The sequence below is a fragment of the Hyperolius riggenbachi genome, chromosome 6 (assembly GCF_040937935.1).
Source record: "Hyperolius riggenbachi isolate aHypRig1 chromosome 6, aHypRig1.pri, whole genome shotgun sequence".
Lineage (NCBI taxonomy): Eukaryota > Metazoa > Chordata > Amphibia > Anura > Hyperoliidae > Hyperolius > Hyperolius riggenbachi.
Window position 1 is genome coordinate 385,914,413 of NC_090651.1, and position 27,650 is coordinate 385,942,062.

At 46.2% G+C, this 27,650-nt stretch overlaps 1 long non-coding RNA gene across 1 annotated transcript in view; it reads right to left on the reverse strand.

The window, feature by feature from the left end:
* Positions 1–465: 465 nt before the first annotated feature.
* LOC137521996 (uncharacterized) overlaps positions 466–27,650 on the reverse strand; it is a 169,084-nt gene continuing 141,899 nt past the window's right edge. Inside the window, exon 3 of the long non-coding RNA XR_011022248.1 lies at positions 466–700. This is a non-coding gene — a long non-coding RNA (uncharacterized lncRNA). The remainder of the gene's footprint in view (positions 701–27,650) is intronic.

Below are 27,650 nucleotides of genomic sequence, written 5' to 3' on the forward strand. Positions count from 1 at the left end.
CCGTCTCATCTCTTTTCTCCCTGTGCCTCTTTTGTCCACCTCTGTTCCCCCTGTGCCTCTTTTATCCCCCTGTGTTACCTCTTATCCCCTTCTGTCTCAGCTCGTCCCCCTGCCCTAGCCAGGTATAGGTGCCCCCAGCATAGGTATCCAGGCATAGCTGCCCCCAGTATAGGTATCCAGGCATAGGTGCCCCCAGTACAGGCAGTAGCAAGGTATAGGTTCCCCCAGTATAAGTAGCCAGGTATAGGAGCCCCCAGTATAGGTAGCAAGGTATAGGTTCCCCCAGTATAAGTAGCCAGCTATAGGTGGTGCCCCAGTACAGCTAGTATATTAGCATTTTTAAAAACAAGAAAAATAATGTGACCGTTTTTTAATGAAATTCTTTACAGTACAAAAAATGAAACATTGAATAAAGACAAGGTGGTGACATGTTCAATGTTTATTAAATGCAAATAAATCAGTGCATTCAACATCTTTATAACTCAAGTGTATTATTATTTTTTAAATAGAAGAACAAAGTTAAAATATCCAATTTCATGCCTGCTAATCCGGATCTCTCCCGAGTTTTTCAGAATTCTGAGTTCCTCTGTGATCAAAAATATATTTATCATTTTGTGTTTGTCCAGATGTTAGAAGTGGGAATTTGATCCACTATCCATCATTTAGCGATTTTATCACTTTCTCAAAATCTCACGCACAGCTTGAAAGAAACAGGACAAAATGTCAATATTACCCAACTATTCGAGAATACAAAGAAATGGAGTAAATGGTAACATTATATCTAATGTTTTTATTTCACAAAGTATTAGAAAAACAGCCTTTCCACTTACCCAAAAAATGTCACCTAATTTGATAATTGCCAAACAGGTGGGCCACTTATTGGATTATTAACCACTTCGGGACCACAGTCTTTTCGCCCCTTAAGGACCAGAGCCTTTTTCTCCATTCAGACCACTGCAGCTTTCACGGTTTATTGCTCGGTCATACAACCTACCACCTAAATGAATTTTACCTCCTTTTCTTGTCACTAATACAGCTTTCTTTTGATGCTATTTGATTGCTGCTGCGAGTTTTACTTTTTATTATATTCATCAAAAAAGACATGAATTTTGTCAAAAAAATGACTTTTTTAACTTTCTGTGCTGACATTTTTCAAATAAAGTAAAATTTCCTATACATTTGAGCGCGAAAGTTATTCTGCTACATGTCTTTGATAAAAAAAAAAACATTCAGTGTATATTTATTGGATTGGGTAAAAGTTATAGCGTTTACAAACTATGGTGCCAAAAGTGAATTTTCCCATTTTCAAGCATCTCTGACTTTTCTGCGCACCTGTCATGTTTCATGAGGGGCTAAAATTCCAGGATAGTACAAATACCCCCCAAATGACCCCATTTTGGAAAGAAGACATCCCAAAGTATTCAGTGAGAGGCATGGTGAGTTCATAGAAGATTTTATTTTTTGTCACAAGTTAGCGGAAAATGACAGTTTGTGACAAAAAAAAAAAAAAAAAAAAGTTTCCATTTCTTCTAACTTGCGACAAAAAAAAATGAAATCTGCCACGGACTCACTATGCTCCTCTCTGAATACCTTGAAGTGTCTACTTTCCAGAATGGGGTCATTTGTGGGGTGTGTTTACTGTCCTGGCATTTGGGGGGTGCCTAATTGTAAGCACCCCTGTAAAGCCTAAAGATGCTCATTGGACTTTGGGCCCCTTAGCGCAGTTAGGCCGCAAAAAAGTGCCACACATGTGGTATTGCCGTACTCAGGAAAAGTAGTATAATGTGTTTTGGGGTGTATTTTTACACATACACATGCTGGGTGGGAGAAATATCTCCGTAAATGACAATTTTTTTATTTTTTTTACACACAATTGTCTATTTATAGAGATATTTCTCCCACTCAGCATGGGTATGTGGAAAAATACACCCCAAAACACATTATACTACTTCTCCTGAGTACGGCGATACCACATGTGTGGCACTTTTTTGCACCCTAACTGCGCTAAGGGGCCCAAAGTCCAATGAGTACCTTTAGGATTTCACAGGTCATTTTGAGAAATTTCGTTTCAAGACTACTCCTCACGGTTTAGGGCCCCTAAAATGCCAGGACAGTATAGGAACCCCACAAATTACCCCATTTTAGAAAGAAGACACCCCAAGGTATTCCGTTAGATGTATGGTGAGTTCATAGAAGATTTTTTTTTTTTGTCACAAGTTAGCGGAAATTGATTGTAATTGTTTTTTTTCACAAAGTGTCATTTTCCGCTAACTTGTGACAAAAAATAAAATCTTCTATGAACTCGCCATTCTCCTAACGGAATACCTTGGGGTGTCTTCTTTCTAAAATGGAGTCATTTGTGGGGTTCCTATACTGCCCTGGCATTTTAGGGGCCCTAAACCGTGAGGAGTAGTCTTGAAACCAAATGTGGCAAAATGACCTGTGAAATCCTAAAGGTACTCATTGGACTTTGGGCCCCTTAGCGCACTTAGGGTGCAAAAAAGTGCCACACATGTGGTACCGCCGTACTCAGGAGAAGTAGTATAATGTGTTTTGGGGTGTATTTTTACACATACCCATGCTGGGTGGGAGAAATATCTCTGTAAATGACAATTATTTGATTTTTTTTACACACAATTGTCCATTTACAGAGAGATTTCTCCCACCCAGCATGGGTATGTATAAAAATACACCCCAAAACACATTATACTACTTCTTCTGAGTACGGCGATACCACATGTGTGACACTTTTTTGCAACCTAGGTGCGCTAAGGGGCCTAACGTCCTATTCACAGGTCATTTTGAGGCATTTGGATTCTAGACTACTCCTCACGGTTTAGGGCCCCTAAAATGCCAGGGCAGTATAGGAACCCCACAAGTGACCCCATTTTAGAAAGAAGACACCCCAAGGTATTCTGTTAGGAGTATGGTGAGTTCATAGAAGATTTTTTTTTTGTCACAAGTTAGCGGAAAATGACACTTTGTGAAAAAAAAAACAATACATATCAATTTCCGCTAACTTGTGACAAAAAATAAAATCTTCTATGAACTCATCATACACCTAAAAGAATACCTTGGGGTGTCTTCTTTCTAAAATGGGGTCACTTGTGGGGTTCCTATACTGCCCTGGCATTTTAGGGGCCCTAAACCGTGAGGAGTAGTCTTGAACCCAAATGTCTCAAAATGACCTGTGAAATCCTAAAGGTACTCATTGGACTTTGGGCCCCTTAGCACAGTTAGGCTGCAAAAAAGTGTCACACATGTGGTATCGCCGTACTCAGAAGAAGTAGTATAATGTGTTTTGTGGTGTATTTTTACATATAACCATGCTGGGTGGGAGAAATATCTCTGTAAATGACACATTTTTGATTTTTTTTACACACAATTGTCCATTTACAGAGAGATTTCTCCCACCCAGCATGGGTATGTGTAAAAATACACCACAAAACACATTATACTACTTCTCCTGAGTATGGCGATACCACATGTGTGACACTTTTTTGCAGCCTAGGTGCGCTAAGGGGCCCAACGTCCTATTCACAGGTCATTTTGAGGCATTTGTTTTCTAGACTACTCCTCACGGTTTAGGGCCCCTAAAATGCCAGGGCAGTATAGGAACCCCACAAGTGACCCCATTTTAGAAAGAAGACACCCCAAGGTATTCCGTTAGGGGTATGGTGAGTTCATAGAAGATTTTATTTTTTCTCACAAGTTAGTGAAAAATGACACTTTGTGAAAAAAACAATAACAATCCAATTTCCGCTAACTTTTGACAAAAAATAAAATATTCTATGAACTCATCATACACCTAACAGAATACCTTGGGGTGTCTTCTTTCTAAAATGGGGTCACTTGTGGGGTTCCTATACTGCCCTGGCATTTTACGGGCCCAAAACTGTGAGTAGTCTGGAAACCAAATTTCTCAAAATGACTGTTCAGGGGTATAAGCATCTGCAAATTTTGATGACAGGTGGTCTATGAGGGGGCAAATTTTGTGGAATCGGTCATAAGCAGGGTGGCCTCTTAGATGACAGGATGTATTGGGCCTGATCTGATGGATAGGAGTGCTAGGGGGGTGACAGGAGGTGATTGATGGGTGTCTCAGGGGGCGGTTAGAGGGGAAAATAGATGCAATCAATGCACTGGGGAGGTGATCGGAAGGGGGTCTGAGGGGGATCTGAGGGTTTGGCCGAGTGATCAGGAGCCCACACGGGGCAAATTAGGGCCTGATCTGATGGGTAGGTGTGCTAGGGGGTGACAGGAGGTGATTGATGGGTGTCTCAAGGTGTGATTAGAGGGGGGAAATAGATGCAAGCAATGCACTGGCGAGGTGATCAGGGCTGGGGTCTGAGGGCGTTCTGAGGTGTGGGCGGGTGATTGGGTGCCCGCAAGGGGCAGATTAGGGTCTAATCTGATGGGTAACAGTGACAGGTGGTGATAGGGGGTGATTGATGGGTAATTAGTGGGTGTTTAGAGGAGAGAATAGATGTAAACAATGGATTTGGGAGGTGATCTGATGTCGGATCTGCGGGCGATCTATTGGTGTGGGTGGGTGATCAGATTGCCCGCAAGGGGCAGGTTAGGGGCTGATTGATGGGTGGCAGTGACAGGGGGTGATTGATGGGTGGCAGTGACAGGGGGTGATTGATGGGTGATTGACAGGTAATCAGTGGGTTATTACAGGGGAGAACAGATGTAAATATTGCACGGGCGAATTGATAAGGGGGGGGTCTGAGGGCAATCTGAGCGTGTGGGCAGGTGATTGGGTGCCCGCAAGGGGCAGATTAGGGTCTAATCTGATGGGTAACAGTGACAGGTGGTGATAGGGGGTGATTGATGGGTAATTAGTGGGTGTTTAGAGGAGAGAATAGATGTAAACAATGGATTTGGGAGGTGATCTGATGTCGGATCTGCGGGCGATCTATTGGTGTGGGGGGGTGATCAGATTGCCCGCAAGGGGCAGATCAGGGGCTGATTGATGGGTGGCAGTGACAGGGGGTGATTGACGGGTGATTGACAGGTGATTGACAGGTGATTGACAGGTGATCAGGGGGGATAGATGCATACAGTACACGGGGGGGGGGGTCTGGGGGGGGTCTGGGGAGAATCTGAGGGGTGGGGGGGTGATCAGGAGGGAGTAGGGGGCAGATTAGGGACTTAAAAAAAAAATAGCGTTGACAGATAGTGACAGGGAGTGATTGATGGGTGATTAGGAGGGTGACTGGGTGCAAACAGTGGTCTGGGGGGTGGGCAGGGGGGGGTCTGAGGGGTGCTGTGGGCGATCAGGGGGCAGGGGGGGGGGAAATCAGTGTGCTTGGGTGCAGACTAGGGTGGCTGCAGCCTGCCCTGGTGGTCCCTCGGACACTGGGACCACCAGGGCAGGAGGCAGCCAGTATAATAGGCTTTGTATACATTACAAAGCCTATTATACACTGTTGCAGCGGCGATCCGGATGCCAGTAACCCGCCGGCGCTTCCGAACGGCCGGCGGGTTACGGCGAACGGGGGGCGGAGCCAGTCCCCGGCGGCTGATCGCGTCACGAATGACGCGATCGCCGCATAGCCACTCCCGCAGCCGCCCCCGCCGATGGGCGTATTGCGGTCGTTTGGGCCCAGACTTTGCCGCCGCCCATCGGCTGGGGGCGGTCGTTATGTGGTTAAATTGCAGATCCAGGAACAAATATTATCTCAGATGTGTTTAGGAAGTTCCCTGATTAGTTGATGTCAAATAAATCCCTTTAAAGGGAACCCTAAGTGAGAGGCATATGGAGGCTGCACTTATCTCCTGACCCCACCTACCTTGTGTGGCTGCACGGAAATTAACTCTTTGTGGCGAGCACTGCACCTTGGCAGAGTCCTATCTCACTGTTGCTGCTTAGTGTGTAATAAATAATGTGAACCCTTCCTGAAACCCCAGTTAAAGAGAACCTGTACTGAGTAAAAATATTTAAAATAAACACATGAGGTAACTGTAAATGAACATTACATAGTTACCTTGCCTTCAGTTCCTCTCAGAAGCTCACCATTTTCTTCTGACAATAATCCCTTCCAGTTCTGACAATATTTTGTCAGAACTGAAATATATCAGTTGCTGTCAGTAAAATATCAGTTGCTGTCAGTTATAGCTGAGAGGAAAACTGATGTACCAGGTAATGTCCATGTTTCCCTATGGCTCAAGTGGGCGATGTTACAATTTAACTGTGTGCTGACCAGAAAGCTGTTATGGCTAACGGCCATTTTCAAAATGGAGGACGGAAAATTCCCTTGATCACAGTGAACAAACAGGATGCGGGACAGGAGAAAGACACTGAGTAGTAGACTACATGGAAGGTAAGTATGACTTGTGTATGCTTATTTTGACTTTTAATTTTCAGTACAGGTTTTCTTTAAACAGTTAAATCAATAAGCAATGCAAATTAGTTCACTTTTTTTTTGCTCTATAATAAACACATTGGAAAGGGTGTGGGGATGGGTAGAAAGCTTTGTTACACACCGAATACAGAAGAATTGTAGCTGCAGTGCTTTCCACAAAGAGTTAGGGAGGAAGTGGGCAGAGTCAGGTGACCAGGTGCGTCCCACTCTGCTGCCAGCAAAAAGCTAGATGACTATGCGAAGAGCCAGCAGCCAGGTAGTTGAAATATGAAATACAATTATTGCAAAAAGGAAAGTTTTAAAATGCACATAACTCTTGTATTGAAAATTACTGCAAATTTCCTCTCGTATATATTGAAAACGGAAGCCTGAACTAAGATTTCAGTTATGGACTAAATCTTCTTAACCACCCTGGCGTTCTGATTAAATCGCCAGGGTGGCTGCGGGAGGGTTTTTTTCAAATAAAAAAAAAACTATTTCATGCAGCCAACTGAAAGTTGGCTGCATGAAAGCCCACTAGAGGGCGCTCCGGAGGCGATCTTCCGATCGCCTCCGGCGCCCAGAATAAACAAGGAAGGCCGCAATGAGCGGCCTTCCTTGTTTTGCTTATATCGTCGCCATAGCGACGAGCGGAGTGACGTCATCGACGTCAGCCGACGTCCTGACGTCAGCCGCCTCCGATCCAGCCCTTAGCGCTGGCCGGAACTTTTTGTTCCGGCTGCGCAGGGCTCAGGCGGCTAGGGGGGCCCTCTTTCGCCGCTGCTCGCGGCGAATCGCCGCAGAGCGGCGGCGATCAGGCAGCACACGCGGCTGGCAAAGTGCCGGCTGCGTGTGCTGCTTTTTATTTGATTAAAATCGGCCCAGCAGGGCCTGAGCGGCGACCTCCGGCGGTGTTGGACGAGCTCAGCTCGTCCAGACCGCTCAGGTGGTTAAAGGACAGCCGAGGTGAAAATAAACTAATGAAATAAACAATTGTATCTATCCTCCTGCTCTTAAAAATGAACTTTTTAAGATATTCCACATTTTTATTTTATATTTAAATCTACTTTTTAAGTGTTTACTGTTTCATTGATTTTGCTCAATGACACATTCATTGACGTATGCCAGAGATAAAATATTTGAACGATTGACCCTTTTTATCTCTCTCCTGCTCTCAGAAGCCATTTTCTGCCAGGAAAGTGTTTTATAGTTGGAATTTCTTATCAGTGAGGGTCACACTGTAGTCACTTCCTGTCTGAGTCAGGACTGAGTCAGCCACTTACATACCTGATATTTAACTCTTTCAGGCAGAGAAAGAAAAAAAGGAACACAGCCTAGTTATTTGTGTGCTAGGCACTGTACAGAGAGGATCTATCTGCTCGATCACACACACACACTACATACTGATTTTCAATCAATTTTAGCATGAAATCTTTGAAAATCTGTACATGCCTGCCAGGTCCCAGGACCAGCAACAAAGCCCCCTGCCCGCCCTGGTCCCTCTTTCTCCCCGCCAGCTGCTCCATGTTCTTTACTTTTGTTTCCTCGGGTGTCGGTGTGATGTAATGCAGGGATAAGACACTAGGGGCACTGTGATCACTCGAGGCCTCTAGTATTTAAGCCTCTGCATTACATCACACAGGTAGCCAGGGACACAGAAGGGAAGAGAGAGCAGCCACTGGGGAGAAGCAGTGACTGGGACCGTGCAGCAAAAAGGTGAGAGTAGCTTAGTTGTTCAGTGAAATGAACAGCGCTAGCGACGCGCTCCCAAACCATCACCGACTGACCAACATTTTCCATCCACACCCATCAGCCTAATCGACTGGCCAGAAATCGCTCGATTGTTCAATCAATCAAGCCAAATGCTGCACTGATTTCTCACCGATTCTATCAGAGCGGTCTAATCGGACGAATGTCGACGGAAGAAAACGATGTGTATGGCCTGCTCATGGTTTGGATAAACACAACAGAAACACAATAGAAAATACTTGCACTACTGATTTTAGCTCTGTTGTAATATACTGGCCTGTCATTGCTGGTGCTTATAGAAAGAAATAGTTAACCGGTACATGATGAATGGCAAGGAGACAATTTACAAAAAAACGACAGGGATGTTTTTGTTTTTTTCCTAGTATAGGTAAAAAGAAATAGCTTTTACTGTGCACAGAAGGGGTGACACAAGTCAGTATTAACCTCCTGGGCGATAATCCCGAGCTGTGCTCGGGGTATGTCGTGCAGGAGGATTTCTCAGGCCCTGGTGGGTCGATTTGCATAATTTTTTTTTTGTTACACGCAGCTAGCACTTTGCTAGCTGCGTGTAACTTCCGATCGCCGCCGCTCGCCGCTGATCTGCCGCTACCCGCCGTGCCGCGCAGACCCCCCCCAGACCCCTTGCGCAGCCTGGCCAATCAGTGCCAGGCAGCGCTGAGGGGTGGATCGGGACTCCCTCTGACGTCACAACGTCATCCCGCCCCGTTGCCATGGCGACCGGGGAAGCCCAGCAGGAAATCCCGTTCTGAACGGGATTTCCTGCTTACTCTGATCGCCGAAGGCGATCGGAGTGGGTGGGGGGATGCCGCTGCACAGCGGCTATCATGTAGCTAGCGCTACATGATTTATAAAAAAAAAATTTAAAAAAAAGTGCCGTGCCCCCTCCTTGGCGATGTAATTGTATCGCCCAGAGGGTTAAAGTACCACTCCAGCGAAAAAAGTAAGCAGTTAAAATCTGAAGGAAGCAATAGGTTTTGGACTAGTCCATCTCCTCATGGGGGATTCTCAGTTTTTTTTTTCAAAAGCATTCCCTCAACGGCATTTTAACTGCCAAAACAGTAAAGCAAACCTGAACTGAAAATTAAAAGTGAAAATAAACATACACACGTTATTCTTACCTCCCGCGTAGTCTATTCCTCAATCTCTTTTTCCTCTCCTGCATCCTGTTTGTCCACTGTGATCAATGGAATTCTCCGTCCTCTATTTTGAAAATGTCCATTACCCCATAACAGCTTCCTGGTCAGCTCGCTGCAGAGTATAGTGCGCAGCAGGTGGTGCTTTTACGCACCTCCTGGGGGATCCAGACGTCGGTAGCCGCTCTCCTTCCTGTCCTCCGAGGCTCTGAAACACTCTGGTAAGATCGCCGTCATTGATCTCAACACAGAGTTACAGCACCACCCAGAGGACGGAGGTAAAATTGCAGCGCTGGAGCCCAGGGAGGTGAGTAAGAGCAGGGGCTGCTGCTGGTGTTCTGGCGGCATGACTTTTTCTTGATTTCTGAAATCAAGTCTGAAATGTGCTGAAAAGACCCTAAAATCCAGAAATAATCATACCGCCAGGGAGGTTAAACTATAATATCGCCTACTTGAGCCATAGGGAAATATGGACATTACCTTGCACATCAGTTGTCCTTTCAGTTATAACTGACAGCAACTGCTATACTGTATAACTGACAGCAACTTCTTGTCACATCTGGAAGGAATTATTGTAAGAAAATGCTGAGCTTCTGAGAGGAACTGATGCGAGATAAGTATGTAATATTAATTTGCAGGTACATCATGTGTTTATTTTAAATACATTTACACAGTTCACGTTCCCTTTAAGATACCAGTCAGTCTCCCTAATCACTTGCACACTATTTTGACAAGTAGACTTAGCAACTGCCGTTTAGAAAATGGTTTTGAAATCAAAGGAAACCCTGAGGATCCTCCATGAGGAGATGGAGTAGCCCAAAACCTGTCTGTTCTGTGAGATTTTAACTGCTTTCCCTGGAGTATTCCCTTTAAAGGGGAGCATGATGAAACACACAAGTGTAGCGCATTACTAAACAAACTCATGTAAGTACAATAACCAGTGGCGGCTCCAGGAAATTTTTTTAGGGGGTGCTATGCAGGTGCTGGACCAATTTCCGGGGGAGCTGACGACCTGCGGCGCGCGAAGCGCGCCGCGCCAAAAATGGGTGTGGCCACAACCTGCGGCGCGCGAAGCGCGCCGCGGCGAAAAAATGGGCGTGGTCATGACCGGATGAGGGCGGGGCTAACTGTAATTTAAAGTGAACCCAGGGTGAGAGTGATATGGTGGCTGCCATATTTATTTCCTTTTAAACAATACTAGTTGCCTGGCAGCCCTGCTGATCTATTTGGCTGTAGTAGTGAACTGAATTACACCAGAAACAAGCCATGCAGCTAATCTTGTCAGTTCTGACAATATTGTCAGAAACCCCTGACCTGCTGCATGCTTGTTCAGGGTCTATGGTTGAAAGAATAAGAGGCAGAGGACCAGCACGGCAGCCAGGCAACTGGTATTGCTTAAAGGGAGATAAATATGGCAGCCTCAATATTATTCTCACCTCGGGTTCCCTTTAAAAGTGCAACGCAAAGACAGAGGGCCCAAGTTTTGGTGACCCTTTTCCCTGAAAATTCACATAATTGTGCAGGTTTTCTCAAGAAAATACACGTAATGTGAGCAGATTTTAACAAAAAACACGTCCAATGACCCCAATATGCACAATCGTTATCAGATATGGCCCCAATATGCACAATCGTTATCAGATATGGCCCCAATATGCACAATCGTTATCAGATATGGCCCCAATATGCACAATCGGTAGCAGATATGACCCCAATATGCACAATCGTTAGCAGATATGACCCCAATATGCACAATCGTTATCAGATATGGCCCCAATATGCACAATCGGTAGCAGATATGGTCCCAATATGCACAATCGGTAGCAGATATGGTCCCAATATGCACAATCGGTAGCAGATATGGTCCCAATATGCACAATCGGTAGCAGATATGGTCCCAATATGCACAATCGGTAGCAGATATGGTCCCAATATGCACAATCGGTGGCAGATATGGTCCCAATATGCACAATCGGTGGCAGATATGGTCCCAATATGCACAATCGGTGGCAGATATGGTCCCAATATGCACAATCGGTGGCAGATATGGTCCCAATATGCACAATCGGTGGCAGATATGGTCCCAATATGCACAATCGGTGGCAGATATGGTCCCAATATGCACAATCGGTGGCAGATATGGTCCCAATATGCACAATCGGTGGCAGATATGGTCCCAATATGCACAATCGGTGGCAGATATGGTCCCAATATGCACAATCGGTGGCAGATATGGTCCCAATATGCACAATCGGTGGCAGATATGGTCCCAATATGCACAATCGGTGGCAGATATGGTCCCAATATGCACAATCGGTGGCAGATATGGTCCCAATATGCACAATCGGTGGCAGATATGGTCCCAATATGCACAATCGGTGGCAGATATGGTCCCAATATGCACAATCGGTGGCAGATATGGTCCCAATATGCACAATCGGTAGCAGATATGGCCCCAATATGCACAATCGGTAGCAGATATGACCCCAATATGCACAATCGGTAGCAGATATGACCCCAATATGCACAATCGGTAGCAGATATGACCCCAATATGCACAATCGGTAGCAGATATGACCCCAATATGCACAATCGGTAGCAGATATGACCCCAATATGCACAATCGGTAGCAGATATGACCCCAATATGCACAATCGGTAGCAGATATGACCCCAATATGCACAATCGGTAGCAGATATGACCCCAATATGCACAATCGGTAGCAGAAATGACCCCAATATGCACAATCGGTAGCAGAAATGACCCCAATATGCACAATCGGTAGCAGAAATGACCCCAATATGCACAATCGGTAGCAGAAATGACCCCAACATGCACAATCGGTAGCAGATATCGCCCCAATATGCACAATCCGTAGCAGATATGACCCCAATATGCACAATCCGTAGCAGATATGACCCCAATATGCACAATCCGTGGCAGATATGACCCCAATATGCACAATCCGTGGCAGATATGACCCCAATATGCACAATCCGTGGCAGATATGACCCCAATATGCACAATCCGTGGCAGATATGACCCCAATATGCACAATCCGTAGCAGACATGACCCCAATATGCACAATCCGTAGCAGATATGACCCCAATATGCACAATCCGTAGCAGATATGACCCCAATATGCACAATCCGTAGCAGATATGACCCCAATATGCACAATCCGTAGCAGATATGACCCCAATATGCACAATCCGTAGCAGATATGACCCCAATATGCACAATCCGCATCACCTGAAAAAGAAAAGAAAAACCCATTTACTCACCTACAGCCAGAAGACCTTCTTTCCCGACCTCCTGTCCCGAGTCCCGACCTCATTGTGGCGCGCAGCGCCCGCGCGCCCACGATCCTCTTCCTTCCCGACGTCACGACGAGACTTCCTGCCTGCATGCAGAGAGCAGGGCTACGGGAAAATGGCCGCCCGAAGTCTGCAGAACAGGGCTCCGGGCGGCCATCTTACCGTAGCCCTGCCTGCTGCTCCGTGCTGCCGGTGTGTGAACTGACTTGGCGTCTTTTAGACGCCTGAAGTCAGTTCACTCCAGGGGGTGCTTTGGGGGTGCTTGGACAATTCTAGGGGGTGCTCGAGCACCCCCAAGCACCCCCCTGGCGCCGCCACTGACAATAACACTCATCTCGCCTCTCATACTCCTCTGCAAGTGACTTCGCTGGTAGTTTTCCCAGAAAAAGCTCCTCAGAATCAGTCAAGTGACAGTGACGGTGGATCCATTTTGATGTCACTCTGTGAAAGTGACATCAGGGTTCTCTGACAGATGAGTTGCAGGAGTTGGCAGGCGGACAGCGGTTTCCGGAGCCAGATAAAGGGATGGCATCTTCAGCCTGAGAACGGCTAGCGAGAGTCCATCGCTTTGTGTGATTCGGGAGAAGCGTTCTGATGTCCGCCCCTCGCAGAGCACCGTGTGGACCGGATAATACGTTTAACCCCAAGTCCCGCTTCCCATAAACAGCCGTAAACAGGAGCGATATCCCGTCCAATCACAGCCAAGTGCCCTGTTTACTGACTCTGGTCTTGGCAGACATTTTATTTGCTTAGCTAATATTGCTGACAATGCAGCCCATCAATTCATTAGGCATGGGTGACAGCGAATGACACAATGAAAGGTATAAGACGGATGGCATTTCTGGAGTCATATCCTTGGACACTTTTTTCTTGCTGGTTTAATCTGAGGCGAGCTGTACGCCATTTAGAATGTGACAGGCCTGGCCTCTAATGGCAGCCATGCATCTAGTGATGATGGGAGGATCCAACCAAGAGACAAATCTCTCTCTGATCCAATCTGATTAGAGAGATCTGTCGGCTGCCCATAAACTGCAGGCTGATTCGCGATCAATTTCATGCTGAAATCAATCCAGAATAGGCCTTGTGAGGCTGCCTCCGCCTCCTCTCCCGCATATAAGCCAAGGCCACATAGGTCATGGCCTAGGGCGCCACAGAATCAGGGAGCGGGTGGGCAGCAGGCTATACTAGGGAAGGGGGGAAGGGTCACCTGGCTACCTATACTGGAGGGAGAGGTGGTCATCAGGCTAACTTTACGGAGGGGGGGGAGGGGTCATCAGGCTATCTAAACTGGGGGGGGGGTATCTGGCTACCTATACTGGAGGAGGGCGGGAAGGGTCATCTGGCTGTCTATAATAGTGAGAAGGGTCAACAGGCTACTTATACTGGAGGGAGGGTCTTCTGGATACCTAAATTGGAGGAGGGGAGGGGACATCTGGTTACCTATACTGAAGGGGGGCGGCAGCTGACAGTGGCCTTGGGCAGTAAACAGTGCAAATTACACATGTACCCCCATTACTCTGGCAACCATGTGGCACGTGTGTATGGGAAAAGGACAGCGCCTGAAGCCAGCAGAAGACAAGCGGCGGCCACAGACAGGTAATGGATAGTGCACTGGGCACCAGAGAGGGGGGGGGGGGGGAGGGCATTACATTTCACATTAGTGGTGGCAGTGTCGGGGTTTCTTCACAATATCGCGCACCATTGCTGCCGTCCACCTGATTGAGCAATTAGACCCGACATCTTGCAGGATGTCTGACCGATTTATGTGACCAATTTCAGCCTGAAATTGGTTGCATAGTCGATCGGGCATGCGCTTGCCAATCGAATTGGATGGCTGATTGGCCTCCAAGTGACCTGATGTATGGCCACTTTAAAGGTTGATCCGCTTCTGCCCATTTTGGGGCCCCAGGCAAGGCATCTTTGCTTCCTGATCTTCAGAATAGAAAGCTCTCAGCCTACATTAATTTGTTTTGAAGCCACCAGTAATGAACGTATAAATGACATGCCTCCATGTCCTCTCTGCCCCCGCCAGATCCTCGCTGTGACACCCCAAATCTACCGACAAGCAGCTTGTCGTTAGACTAACAGGGGGAGGGGCATCCCTTGCAGGAGAGGCACTCCTCTGCCATTAGGAGCACCCCTTCCCCAGCTCCCAATGGCTGAGCTCTACGTCTCCCCGCCCCTCCGCGCCCCTCCTCGCACAGTGATGAGAAGCGCAGAGCTAGAGCTGCGGCATTAGGACCCCGGGGTTGCTGTCTTTTTTTTTTCAAAAACAAAACTTGGCCATTATGTGAAGCAGGAGTGGCGGTAATGGATTCTACCTGATCTGGCTAGCCCACTGGATCAGGTAGTATTTTTTTTAACTGTTCTTTGCCCTCTCAGGTTTACTTTAAAGCTAAAAGGAAATGGACAACAGGGTTAATGAAGTCATGTGCAGCTTCCTTACCTGTCAAGCACTTGCCTTTCAGGTTGGAACATAGACCTTGGATCTTCAGGTTGGAGCATAGACCTTGGATCTTCAGATTGGAGCATAGACCTTGGATGTTCAGGTTGGAGCATAGACCTTGGATCTTCAGGTTGGAGCATAAACCTTGGATCTTCAGGTTGGAGCATAGACCTTGGATGTTCAGGTTGGAGCATAGACCTTGGATGTTCAGGTTGGAGCATAGACCTTGGATCTTCAGGTTGGAGCATAAACCTTGGATCTTCAGGTTGGAGCAGGGTCCCCAAACGTTTTGGGTCAAGGGCCGGGTCAACATACTTCAGACTGCTGGGGGGCCGGAGGATACATATAATGATGTGTAAGTCTTTGCGGGCCAGACAGTGAAGCATACCCAGGCGACAACCTGCAGTGGACAGCAGTGTCACCTGATGTGGAATTTGATTGGAAATTAGCAAATTATTGCTTTCTGGCTTCCATGTGGATGGGTGGTGCCAGCACTGCTATTCTATATGCGGACCACCAATATTTAAAGATGTAGCTGACCACATCTATAAGTAATACATTTTGTGTGTGGGGGGCCGGTAAAAAAGCCTCAGGGGGCCACATCCGGCCCGTGGGCCTTAGTTTGAGGACCACTGGGTTGGAGCATAGACCTTGGATGTTCAGGTTGGAGCATAGACCTTGGATGTTCAGGTTGGAGCATAGACCTTGGATGTTCAGGTTGGAGCATAGACCTTGGATGTTCAGGTTGGAGCATAGACGTTGGATGTTCAGATTGGAGCATAGACCTTGGATGTTCAGGTTGGAGCATAGACCTTGGATCTTCAGGTTGGAGCATAGACCTTGGATGTTCAGGTTGGAGCATAGACCTTGGATCTTCAGGTTGGAGCATAGACCTTGGATCTTCAGGTTGGAGCATAGACCTTGGACCTTCTTCCTTATCCAAACGCTCCCATCCCCTCCTGTTCAGTAACGCATGTGTGCACCATCTAGGCCTTATCTATGGGGAGCTTGGACTGGCTACATGTGGGAGTGGAAGTTTGAGGTCTAACATACAAGAGGGGTGCTTGGGATTGTTTGAGGCTGCAGAAACCCTGGTCTTTGGAAAACAGCAGCTCTGGCCATTAGAATGGTGAGGGTGGTGCTGAACTAGCCGGCACTAGCCCTACTGTCTCTTTTTCTGTTTAGCCTTCAGTGATTTATTTGACATCAGCTAATTGAGGAGAATTTGCAGAGATGAACGTCCGCTGACACTTTGGGCTTAAGCAGGGCTAGAAATATATATTTCTGCCCGAAGAGAGCAATGATCTTGGAGGAAACATGGATAGACATCAAGAGACGAGGTGATTATAAAGAAACAAGGTGGATAACAAAAGCCACACTGAGGCTTTGCCATGGATACCACAAAAGTGAGGAATTTTCTGGAATAAAGGCGCATCAGCTGTACTTGAGTCAGCCAAGGTGTCAAATCATATTAAGAGAAAGCCGGAGTCTGATGAATGAGTGAAAGGGAATCATTACCCTCTCTGCTGAAAGGAAATAATTGACAGGAAGAGAGGTGCTCATTGGGTGTGAGGCAAGTCGGGCCTGGTTTATCGAGTGTCGTTAATTTTGTCGTGGTGGAAGGAGACGTGGATGCGTGTCGCCGTGCTGGGTGCAATCACGCCACTTGATGATGAGCTCTCTGATAACGGCACAAGAGCCCTGATGATGATACAGGACTTGGTGGGAAAGATGAGACTGAGGGATATATCAGCTTTCACAGATCGCTCTCACACACGGTTTCCTTCGCTTTCCTTCACAACTCCTTTGTGCTAAAAAAAGGTTCATTTGTTGAGTTTAAAACAATGGTGGGACGAAATTTTGCATGTGCAAAATTTCTCATTGACATTCACAATTACGCATCGTAATCATCGTGATTTCAGGGAAAATTAATTCATTTCCTATGTAATGGTAATATTCCATAACTTCACATAATTTCTTGTGTAATTTCCGTGAAATTTTGCATAATTTTGTGCCGACTTTAGTAGTAAAAGTGAACCAGAGAGGAAGCACCCTTGTGTATTTTACCATATATATCAGTGGGAACATTAGAGAAAACACTATGCTCTCTGTTTCATCCTCACTGCTAAAAGTGTCTGTTATCAGCTGTGATAAGAATCCCGGACTGAGCATTCAGTCTGGCTTTGCAGGGAATAATTATAGCTGAGTCATTATAGCAGAGCCACAAGGGGGCAGGCTTGGGCTTGAAAAGACACCAGAGAAGACAGATTCAGCTATAATCTTTCCGTAGTAAAGCTAGACTGAGTGCTCTTATCAGAGGTGATAACAGTCAGATTAAACAGAGAACAATGAAACAAAGAGCAGATTAGGTGTTTACTGTCATGTTCCCACTGATTTATAAGGTAAAATACAAGAGGGTGCTTCATCTCTGGTTCTCTTTAATAGCACAGCCCCCATACATGCTATTGCTACCAAAATTGCTACCTATGTTAAGGAGAATAGTGGGTACAAGGTAAAAACATTTTTTCAAAAAGACCTTGTAGTTTTTGAAAAAAAATCAATTCTAAAAATGCAAAGAAAAATGGTTTTTAAACTGTCATTTTTGTGAGTTTAAATACAATTTTTTCTTTGCATTTTTCAAATTGATTTTCTCAAAAACTACAAGGTATTTTTGGAAAATTCTTTTTTTGACTTGTACCCACTATTCTCCTTAACATATGTAGCATTTGGTGTCGATAGCATCTATAGGGCTTGATTCACAAAGCGGTGCTAACTGTTAGCACGCCTGTGAAAACCCCCTTAGCACGTCTAAATAAGCTTTTCGTGCATAAAACTTTACACGCGCAAAACTTTATGCGCATAAAACTTTACGCGCGTACTGCACAGAGCGCAGGGCGCTCCGCGCGAAGTGCCCATTAAAGCCTATGGGACTTAGCGCGCATAAAACTTTACGCGCGTAAAACTTTGTGCGCGCAAAGTTAGCGCGCAATCTGATTGAGAAGTCCGGTGCTAACCTACTTAGCACCCTGGTTAGCGCGTCTAAAGACTTTAGACGTGCTAAGTAGGTTAGCACCGCTTTGTGACTCAAGCCCATGGGGTCTTTGCTGTTCACAGCTAAAGTCGGCACAAAATTACGCAAAAATTACGCTAAATTTTACGTGAATTCAGGAATGAATATACGAAATCAATGAAATGTACAAATTGTAATTACGTATGGGCTTAATTGCGAAAATTTACGCAAAAATTTGTGTCATTGTAATTAGCTGATTACGATTATCACTGGCTTAAAGGACACCGGACCTGAAGCGAGGCTATCTAAGGTAAGCGCAGGGGTAAGCCCATGTTGGATCCACATACCTCTGTGCTTCGTCCGTTCCTCCCCACACCCACCCGCTTCCTGTAATCACACTGGCTAAAGTAACATTTTCAGGCAGGAAGGGCGGTCATGCTGCAAGTTCCCGCCCATTCCCTCCTCTTCCCCAACCTCTAAGTGCAGTGATTGGGGTGGGGAGGAGGAGGGAATGGGAGGGTGATAGGTGAGACCATCACAGCAAGACCGCCTCTTCCTGTCTGATAATGTGACTTTAGCCAAAATGTAATAATAGACAGAGGGGAACGAGTAGAGGAACGGACAACAACGCACAGAGGTCTGTGGACCCAGAATGAACATACCTCTGTTCTTACCTTAGGTAGCTGTGCCTCAGGTCAGATGTCCTTTAACTACTACACAGACAGTATATCTACGCCCCGGCAGACTTCACTTCAACGCCTGGGGCATAGATGTATGCATCCCAGCTGTGACTGCCGCTGTCCGCGCTCCTGCTCGCTGGTGCGCGCGTTCCCGCGTGTGTACTCACTGCCACCCATTAGCTCGTAGTTCAATGAATGGGAACGCAGCTCCCATTCACTGATCTAAGTCCCCACTGTAATGATCGCCAGCTTCAATGTGAAGCCACGATCATTGTGAAGAAAAAAAAAGAGGTACACTTCCATGCTTTGCTTCCTGTAGGCATAATAGTAAGCTTGCAGGACACTTAAAAAAAAATGACTGAGGACATTTTGTGGCCAAATAGTAAAATTATAGCTACATACATTTATTTAATAAAAAAAGACACACAATTACATTTAAAATTAAGTTCTTCCCTCCCACACTCTCCCATAATATCCCAAAAATGTTTTGCATAAAAAAAAGACAATAAAAAAAAATACATAAATGGTTATCTTAGGGACGGAACTTTTTTTAATATGTAGGTCAAAAGGGTATATTACTGCTATTTTTTTAAATTATGGGCTTGTAAATAGTGATGGACACAAAACTGAAAAAATTTAGCTTTATTTCCTAATAAAATATTGGCGCCATACATTGTGATAGGGACATTATTTAAATGGTGTAATAACCCGGGACAAATGAGCAAATAAAACACACGGGTTTTTATTATGGTAGCATGTATTATTTAAAAATAAATATAATGGCCTTATTATTCCCATTAAAAAGCATTTCGAATAAAATAATTCTTAGCATAATGTACCACCCACAAAAAGCCTAATTGGTGGCGAAAATAACAAGATATAGATCATTTTGTTGTGACGAGTAGTGATAAAGTTGTTGGTGAATGAATGGAAGGAGCACTGAAAGGTGAAAACTGCTCTGGTGCTCAAGGGGAAAAACCCCTCAATGGTGAACTGGTTGAATGTACTTCCAGAAGAGATTTTTCTAGAGCTCCTGCTGTGATACAACATAACAAATTTGCCCAGGAGGAGCCTTATTTTTCCTCAGGGTGACTTTGTGATCCTTGGATTCACTAGTCATGCAATCTGTCTTTCTAGTTATCACTCCAAGTTAAAGGAGCACAGTGCTACAGATCACCCTGCTGCCTGTGCATGCTGGGATCAGTGCTACAGATCACCCCGCTGCCTGTGCATGTTGGGCTCAGTGCTACAGATCACCCTGCTGCCTGTGCATGTCGGGCTCAGTGCTACAGATCACCCCACTGCCTGTGCATGTCGGGCTCAGTGCTACAGATCACCCTGCTGCCTGTGCATGTCCGGCTCAGTGCTACAGATCACCCTGCTGCCTGTGCATGCTGGGCTCAGTGCTACAGATCTCCCTGCTGCCTGTGCATGTCAGGCTCAGTGCTACAGATCACCCTGCTGCCTGAGCATGTCGGGCTCAGTGCTGCAGATCACCCTGCTGCCTCTGCATGTCGGGCTCAGTACTGCAGATCACCCTGCTGCCTGTGCATGTCAGGCTCAGTGATACAGATCACTCTGCTGCCTGTGCATGTCGGGCACAGTGCTGCAGATCACCCTGCTGCCTGTGCATGTCGGGCTCAGTGCTGCAGATCAGCAGATCACCCTGCTGCCTGTGCATGTCGGGCTAAGTGCTACAGACCACCCTGCTGCCTGTGCATGTTGGGCTCAGTGCTACAGATCACCCTGCTGCCTGTGCATGTCAGGCTCAGTGCTACAGATCACCCTGCTGCCTGTGCATGTCGGGCTCAGTGCTACAGATCACTCTGCTGCCTGTGCATGTCGGGCACAGTGCTACAGATCACCCTGCTGCCTGTGCATGTCGGGCTCAGTGCTACAGATCACCCTGCTGCCTGTGCTTGTCGGGCTCAGTGCTACAGATCACCCTGCTGCCTGTGCATGTCGGGCTCAGTGCTACAGATCACCCTGCTGCCTGTGCATGCTGGGCTCAGTGCTGCAGATCACCCTGCTGCCTGTGCATGCTGGGCTCAGTACTGCAGATCACCCTGCTGCCTGTGCATGTCGGGCTCAGTGCTCAGCAGATCACCCTGCTGCCTGTGCATGTCGGGCTCAGTGCTACAGATCACCCTGCTGCTTGTGCATGTCAGGCTCAGTGCTGCAGATCACCCTGCAGCCTGTGCATGTCGGGCTCAGTGCTGCAGGTCACCCTGCTGCCTGTGCATGCTGGGCTCAGTGCTGCAGATCACCCTGCTGCCTGTGCATGCTGGGCTCAGTGCTGCAGATCACCCTGCTGCCTGTGCATGTCGGGCTCAGTGCTACAGATCACCCCGCTGCCTGTGCATGTCGGGCTCAGTGCTGCAGATCACCCTGCTGCCTGTGCATGTCGGGCTCAGTGCTGCAGATCACCCTGCTGCCTGTGCATGTCGGGCTCAGTGCTACAGATCACCCTGCTGCCTGTGCATGTCGGGCTCAGTGCTACAGATCACCCTGCTGCCTGTGCATGTCGGGCTCAGTGCTACAGATCACCCTGCTGCCTGTGCATGCTGGGCTCAGTGCTGCAGATCACCCTGCTGCCTGTGCATGCTGGGCTCAGTACTGCAGATCACCCTGCTGCCTGTGCATGTCGGGCTCAGTGCTGCAGATCACCCTGCTGCCTGTGCATGTCGGGCTCAGTGCTGCAGATCACCCTGCTGCCTGTGCATGTCGGGCTCAGTACTGCAGATCACCCTGCTGCCTGTGCATGTCGGGCTCAGTGCTACAGATCACCCTGATACCTGTGCATGTCGGGCTCAGTGCTACAGATCACCCTGCTGCCTGTGCATGTCGGGCTCAGTACTGCAGATCACCCTGCTGCCTGTGCATGTCAAGCTCAGTGCTACAGATCACCCTGCTGCCTGTGCATGTCGGGCTCAGTGCTACAGATCACCCTGCTGCCTGTGCAGGTCGGGCTCAGTGCTACAGATCACCCTGCTGCCGGTGCATGTCGGGCTCAGTGCTGCAGATCACCCTGCTGCCTGTGCATGCCGGGCTCAGTGCTACAGATCTCCCTGCTGCCTGTGCATGTCGGGCTCAGTACTGCAGATCACCCTGATACCTGTGCATGCCGAGCTCAGTGCTACAGATCACCCTGCTGCCGGTGCATGTCGGGCTCAGTGCTACAGATCACCCTGATACCTGTGCATGCCGAGCTCAGTGCTACAGATCACCCTGCTGCCGGTGCATGTCGGGCTCAGTGCTGCAGATCAGCAGATTACCCCGCCGCCTGTGCATGTCGGGCTTTGCGCTCTTGTTGCTGACAGAGCTATTGATCACGTGATGACTCATTTGCGGACAATAGTTGTTCTTCTCCTTTCTGTTGTGTTCCGACATGTCAGATACAAGCAGAAAACATCCTCCTTGACATGTTCTATAATCCTCCTATAAAACCTCCAGCAACAACAACACTGCGGCCTCCTCACTGTAATGAGAACGCTTAAAGGTTTGGTGACATTTAAAGGATGACTCAGCCAGACAACTAGCGCAACGTAAAAATCTGCTGGGAAAAGAAAGAAACCCGGCGTTGATAATAAAGGGCCTTATCTCAGGACAGGTGTAACTTCCCCTTCGGAAAATATCTGCCAACATACGCCGTAAAAATTAATTAGATTAACTGGTGGAATCAGATGAAAGGAAGAGACAATACAGGTCGGTGCCATCGCTCTGCGTCCAAGGGAGGCGCTGGTTATTATGTTATCATAATTACATTTGTGCCGGGGCTGATAATTCCCTTAATTTTTGACAATTACAGTAACAGTGAATCTGCTCAGTAAGCAAATTGTCGGGTCACGTCTAGATAATGAACGGAGCAATACGGTTCAAGGGTGTTTCCTCTGTGCCACACCCGATCCACTTCTGCTGCTGGGGACATTCAGGCACGTCTCCCAGTTACACCATAACCCTCTTACGGCAAGTTATAAACTCTTTCAAGCGCTAATGTGCTTATACTTAAAGTGTAACTGTCGGGCATAAAATCAATAATAAATTCTGTATTTTTATCTGGTAAACAAGTAATAAGGCTGCTAACCAGGCAATCCAAAAGCTAAAATCACTATTACTTTTCTTGTTTATAAATGATCATTTCCCAGTTTACCTGACTCTTATTTGGTACATCTGCCACACAAAGGAAGTTGCAAGGCATGCTGGGTTTTCTTTTTTTCTTCTTTACTTTCCCCTCAGACTTAAGATTTAGAGACTAAGTTTTTTACTTACCTGGGCTTCCTCCAGCCCCATAAGCATGGATGCGTCCCTCGCCGTCCTCCTGTGATCTCCCGTTCAGCTGCGGTAACAGGCTCAGTGGAATCCAGCCAGGGTCTTCTGCAAATGCGCAGTAGACCTGGAGTGACGTCACTGAGCCTGTTACCGGAGCTCACGGCGCTGAACGGGAGATCGCAGGAGGACGGCGAGGGACGCATCCATGCTTATGGGGCTGGAGGAAGCCCCCAAGTAAGTAAAAAAACGAGCTTAAAGAGAACCAGAGATGAAGCAACCTCATGTATTTTACCTTATAAATCAGTGGGAACATGACAGTAAACACCTAATCTGCTCTTTGTTACATTGTTCTCTGTTTAATTTGCCTGTTATCACCTCTAAGATAAGAATCCCGACTAAGCAGTCGGTCTGGCTTTGCTACAGAATAATTATAGCTGAGACTGTGTTCTTTGCTGTCTTCAAGTCCAAGCCTGCCCCCTGCTGGCTTTGCTCAGGAATCATTATAGCTGAGTCATTATAGCAAAGCCAGACTCAATGCTCAGTCCGGGATTCTTATCTCAGCTAGATAACAGATACTTTTAGCAGTGAGTATGAAACAGAGAGCAGGGTAGGTGTTTTCTCTAATGTTCCCACTGATTTCTATGGTAAAATACATGAGGGAGCTTCGTCTCTGGTTCACTTTAAAGAAAACCTGTACTGAAAAAAAGTTCCCCTGGGGGTCCTCACCTCAGTAGGGGGAAGCCTCTGGACCCTATCGAGGCTTCCCCGTCCTCCTGTGTCCCACGTCGGTCTCACTGCAGCCCCCGGAACGCACAGGCGACATATCTGACCACCTGTGCAATATTTACCTTTTCCGGGGGCGCTGTTGCGGCTCTTCTGACGGAGATAGGTGAAAATAGCCCATCTCCATCGGGTCCGCTCTACTGCGCAGGTGCAGGAGACTTGCAGGAGACTTGCACCTGCGCAGTAGAGCGGGCTGACAGCGATGGGCTATTTCCGCCTATCTCCGAGCGGAGAGCCGATACTGCGCCTGGGCTGGAGCCGGGAAGGTAAATATTTACATCCCCGCTGTTCAGGGAGCTTTATCGCCGCCGCCGAGGGACCGAGGAGGACGGGGGAAGCCTCAATAGGATCCGGAGGCTTCCCCCACCCAAGGTGAGTACCCCCAGGGGAAGTTTTTCTCATTACAGATTTTCTTTAAGACTCGTCTCTGACTAATGCAGCCTGATTGGCTAAAGACTCTTTCCCTCTCGTTTTCCTCTCCAACACATCTGTTCCTCTCTGATTGGCCAATATTTCTCAATGCACTTTCTCCTGCAGAGCTGGGTGGGAGTGTCTGAAGACTGGGAGGTGGGCGGGCCATGATACACAGACAGAGTAAGGGAGGAAATTACATCAGGATTGGCTTCAAGATAGATGCAGGCAAAATGAAAAATCCTAAAAAGGATTTTCTCTTTTTTTTTTAACTAAGAAAAATCACTAAAATCAAAATGTGGACAGTGCAATACATATGTTATGTAAGTAGAGCAAGTATTTATCTACTTTGGTTGTTTTACTATACGACAGTTTAAAGTAATAATCATGTTGATACTTCCAACAATTTTAACTACAGTTCCTCTTTAAAGTGGACCTGTCAGCCATACTATCTCAGAAAAAAACACATTTACACAGTGGGGTGCAGAAGTTTGGGCAACCTTGTTAATCGTCATCATTTTCCTGTATAAATTGTTGGCTGTTACGACAAAAAAATGTCAGGTAAATATATCATATACGAGACACACACAGTGATATTTGAGAAGTGAAATGAAGTTTGTTGGATTTACAGAAAGTCTGCAATAATTGTTTAAATTGTTGGGCACCACAAAAAAGAAATGAAATCAATATTTAGTAGATCCTCCTTTTGCAGAGATTGCAGCCTCTAAACGCTTCCTGTAGGTTCCAATGAGAGTCTGGATTCTGGTTGAAGGTATTTTGGATCATTTCTCTTTACAAAACATCTCTAGCTCATTCAGGTTTGATGGCTTCCGAGCATGGACAGCTCTCTTTAACTCACACCACAGATTTTCAATTATATTCAGGTCTGGGGACTGAGATGGCCACTCCAGAACATTGTACTTGTTCCTCTGCATGAATGCCTTAGTGGATTTTGAGCAGAGTTTAGGGTCGTTGTCTTGTTGAAAGATCCAGCCCCGGCACAGCTTCAGCTTTGTCACCGATTCCTGGACATTGGTCTCCAGAATCTGCTGATACTGTGTGGAATCCATGCGTCCCTCAACTTTGACAAGATTCCCAGTCCCTGCACTGGCCACACAGCCCCACAGCATGATGGAACCACCTCCATATTTTACTGTAGGTAGCAGGTGTTTTTCTTGGAATGCTGTGTTGTTTTTCCTCCATGCATAACGCCCCTTGTTATGCCCAAATAACCCAATTTTAGTTTAATCAGTCCACAGCACCTTATTCCAAAATGAAGCTGGCTTGTCCAAATGTGCCTTAGCATACCTCAAGCAGCTCTGTTTGTGCTGTGGGCGGAGAAAAGGCTTCCTCTGCATCACTCTCGCATACAGCATCTCCTTGTGTAAAGTGCGCTGAATGGTTGAATGATGCACAGTCACTCCGCCTGCAGCACAATGATGTTGTAGCTCTTTGGTGCTGGTCTGTGGGTTGACTCTGACTTTTCTCACCATTCGTGGCTTCAGTTTATCCGAGATTTTTCTTGGTCTGCCACTTTGATCCTTAACTTAAACTGAGCCTGTGGTCTTCCATTTCCTCAATATGTTCCTAACTGTGGAAACAGACAGCTTAAATCTCTGAGGCAGCTTTCTGTATCCTTCCACTAAACCATGATGGTGAAGAATCTTTGTCTTCAGGTCATTTGAGAGTTATTTTGAGACCCCCATGTTGCTACTCTTCAGAGAAAATTAAAAGAGGATGGAAACTTCTAATTGACCCCCTCAGATACTCTTTCTCATAATTGGATTGACCTGTGTATGTAGGTCAGGGGTCACTGAGCTTACCAAGCCAATTTGAGTTCCAATAATTAGTTCTAAAGGTTTTGGAATCAATAAAATGACAACAGTGCCCAAATTTATGCACCTGCCTAATTTTATGTAAACAATTATTGCACACTTTCTGTAAATCCAATAAACTTCATTTCACTTCTCAAATATCACTGTGATATATTTAACTGACATTTTTTATCGTAACAACCAACGATTTATACAGGAAAATCATGATGATTAACAAGGTTGTCCAAACTTTCGCACCCCATTGTATAAATGTGTTTTTTTCTGAGATAGTATGGCTGACAGGTCCACTTTAAAGAGGAACTGTAGTGAAAATTGTTGGAAGTATCAACATGATTATTACTTTAAACTGTAGTATAGTAAAACAACCACAAGATGCCACTGTGTGTAAAACGTGATGGTAATCTTTATGGGATTGTCATTTCCTGTATTCACTCTGTATTCTCACTGTTCTTAGTAAGCTGCATTTCCTGATGGTGGTGTGTGATGTATCTCTGCATGTTTTCCTTCAGTAAAGAGTTCTTACTTGTTATACTGGGTGCCGGTCTGTGTGTACAGAACAGTAAGCTCCAACACAAATAATGTAATGAAATAAAACTGCTTAACTTTTTCACAATATTTATTTATAAATCTAGTCAGTGTTTTCCCATTGAATAATCTTTCCTCACGCTGATTTACATTCTGAAATTTATCACAGGTGGGAACATCTTTAATGCTGTCAGGTGCATCACTGCGGAATGTTCATTTCTGAGAAATCTGAAGCCAGTGAAAATATTGCCTGGTCTCCCATAATTCTCTGGGAGGAGAATTCCACATAGCTAAACAGCCTAGGCTATGCATCAATGAGAGGGTGGAGGTTACATACCAATAGACAGCAATATATAGCTATACAAAGTGTTTTTGATGCTGAAACCAGGAAAATTACCATAAAAGTGCATACCCTGACGTGTTTAAAACCTGTTGGCCCTCATAATACATTGAACTGGTAAATTATTGGCCAATCAAAAAATCGGACATGTATTCCAGGCTTAAAGCGGACCCAAACCAAACATTTTTTTTTAATTCAAAATATTTAGTTGCAGCACTCTGACACATACAAAGATAAATAAACACTCCTTCAAGCTTATGAGCATTTCAGTGCATGCTTTTCACCTTTCTCTTTTCATAACTAGGGTTATACAGGTGGCAGCCATTACTTCTGAGCTTAGTAGGAGGTTTTAGATCATGGGTGTGTTTGTCATCAGCTACCCTCCCTCACAGGGGCGTGGTCTATGTGAAATCTCACACAAGCTGAGATCACCTCCCCTGTGACATCATCAGTAGCAGCCTGTGTTTTGTTTTTTATCTCCTCCACCAGTCTGCCAGATTCTGTCCTGGCAATATGAAAGGAAGGGAGGGGTTCCTCCAATAAATGTAAAATATTTTATATTTGTCATCATGCCGCTGAAAAAGGGCTGCTATTTATTATTATAATTTAGAAAATAGATTTTATTTCTGAAATCTTGTATTTTTAATTAGGGTCCACTTTAACAGAGTCGTATGCCTGGTACAAACTGTAAATATTGATTGGTCAATCACTGGCCAATTTTACCCGAAGCAGGTTATTTCGGTGCACAGGGCAAAGCGGCAAAACTAGGCGCCCCATAGCAGT